This window comes from Myotis davidii, unplaced genomic scaffold (genome assembly GCF_000327345.1).
Source record: "Myotis davidii unplaced genomic scaffold, ASM32734v1 scaffold1304, whole genome shotgun sequence".
Classification (NCBI taxonomy): Eukaryota; Metazoa; Chordata; class Mammalia; order Chiroptera; family Vespertilionidae; genus Myotis; species Myotis davidii.
Genome location: NW_006294765.1, coordinates 54,052 through 56,581, shown reverse-complemented (window position 1 = coordinate 56,581; position 2,530 = coordinate 54,052). Strand labels below are relative to the sequence as shown.

At 40.0% G+C, this 2,530-nt stretch overlaps 1 pseudogene; it reads left to right on the top strand.

Annotated features, from left to right (window-relative positions):
* The first annotated feature begins 348 nt into the window (after positions 1 to 348).
* LOC102753993 lies at positions 349 to 2,313 on the top strand (annotated as a pseudogene).
* The last annotated feature ends 217 nt before the right edge of the window (positions 2,314 to 2,530 follow it).

Genomic DNA, 2,530 nt, shown 5'->3' with positions numbered 1-2,530 from the left:
GAGAGAGAATCACTGATTGGCTGCCTCCTGCACGCCCCCTACTGGGGATCAAGCCAGCAACCCCAGCATGTGCCCTTGCCCGGAGTCGAACCTGGTCTCTTATTTATTCTTAATTCTTGGGATTATGTAATTAAAGACACACAAATTATTGCTGCATGGATAAATACACACATAAATAAAAAGGTGATTGTACTATGTAAGTGTAAGAGGAAGCTTTAAGAAACCAAATGTAGAATTTATATTGTGTATAAATCTTGGCTGGGTTAACGACTAGAGTGTGCCTGAGTTTTGAACCGCGCGCCAGAGGTTGGAGGGTGCTTCGCCTGGTTGCCTGGATTGCATATAGGTATGACCGTCCCCTCCCTCGAGGAGCTGGAATCCTTCAAATACAGTGACTTGCAGAACTTGGCCAAGAGTCTGGCCCTCCGGGCTAACCTGAGGCCAGACAAGCTGCTAAAAGCCTTGAAAGCCCACCTGAAATGGGAAGCAAGAAAAGAAAATGGAAATCAGGATGAAAGCCAAACTTCTGCATCCTCTTGTGATGAGACTGAGCTGCAGATCAGCAGTCAGAAACAAGCTGAGTGGGAACCACCTGGCCATGTCACCAAGAAAAGGAGAAGGCGCAGGACTGTCCACAGCAATCCTGACTCCCATCAGGATCATTCAGAGATAAAAACAAGTGATCCCACTAAGTTCCAGAATCAAGAAAAGCAGGAAAACCAGGCTCTCAAACCTGTTGCAGAAGTTCCATCTCCACCAGATGAGAGACAAGGAAACGAGAATGCAGTGTCCTCTGGAAATAGTGGAATAAATGGTAATGAAGATTCAAAGGTACCTTCAGAAAGAAAGAAGTCTGTCTACACAGATGGGTTTTCTAAATCTGGAAAAAATAAAAGAATTGCAACCAGTACTCCAAACTTTAAGAAGCTTCATGAGGCCCATTTTAAGGAAATGGAGTTCATTGATAAATATATTAAGAGAAAAAAGAAAAATTTTGAACAACACAATTCACTTAATGAACTGAAGAAGCGGTCCATAACTAAGGAAGTGGTGGCAACTCCAGTGGGTCTCCAAAGAAGATTTTCTATGGCTTGTACTCCCTCAAGCCAGCAGCCCTCACAAGGATGGGCCCAAGGTGCTGCAGATCTGAGCACCTTGTATATGAAAGCATTCCACTCTCTCAGCAACTAAAATGAATGTCAGGTTTTCAGCTGCTACTAAAGATAATGAATACAAGTGTTCACTGACCAAGACTCCAGCCAGAAAATCTCCACATGTGTTCATATCTGGGAACACCCCAAAAGGCCAGGCTGTGCTTGGGACAAACAAGTTAAAGGCCACAAAGAGGGATTCTGCTACAGTTATTAGCCCATTCAAGTTTTCAGCTGAAGCAGCACGGACTCCAGTCTTCAACAAGAAACCAGTTTTTGATCTCAAAGCAAGTTTGTCTCGTCCCCTCAACTATGAGCCACACAAAGGAAAACTGAAACCGTGGGGTCAGTCTAAAGAAAATAAGTGTCTGAATGAGCATGTAAGCAGGGTTAGCTTCCACAAGAAAACATACAAACAACCTCGTCTTCAGACCAGGGAGGAGCAACGGAAGAAACATGAGCAACAATGAAAGGAGAAGAAAGCAGAGGTGTTGGGAACTCGAAGGGGCCTTATTATGGCTGCAGATTAATAGTTTAACATTCTGTAAATATTCCTTTATTCTGAACCTTTTTTGTAAATATTTTTATAGTGTCCTTCCTACTTTAGTCAAAAGATCTTTTTCTACTCTTAACTTTGTTCCTAAGTCCCTGTACAACTCAGTATTTTAATGAGATCTATCCTATACTTTTTTTCCCATCCTGTAGATTCTTGACCTAGATTTTTAATGTCAGTTTCCCCCTCCTGGCTCTAATATTAACAGAATTGCAATCCTCTTCTAGGCAAGAGCATTTACCTAAAGGTAGCTTATTATAACACAAGCTTTAGTAGAAATTGAACAGTAATAACTTATGGATAGGATAAGCTGGGAAAAGTCCCCTTTTTTATCCTCCAGAGAATCTAGTCATCTTAATAAAACAAGGGCCCATATGGATTGGTTATGGCATCAAAATTTTACCCATGTGGTTTATTTCAAGCTTACACACCTTTTGTTCAACTCAGTTCTTGTAATTGTCATCTCACTCAATATATTCTTAAAAACAAAAACTCTATAGCTCATTCTAGCCTTGCTTATTTAACAATATACAAGGCCATGTTGAAATTTCAGGATTGTTGCTTTAAGGATCACTGTGCTGTCAAACTTAAATTTTATTCAACTTATGGAAAAACTAGTTTCTTAGCATCATATCCATGTTTGTTGCACCTAAGTGGAACTTCTGAGTTTTGTACTGCTTCAGATTTGAAATTTAAAAAATTAAAAAAAAAAGAAACCAAATGTACAAGCATAATCTAAGTATGACACCTTACTGGGCACTCAAATTTTATTTCCTGTCTGTCAGAGTAACTGGGTGATTTAATTATTTGATTTTTTTCCCTTATA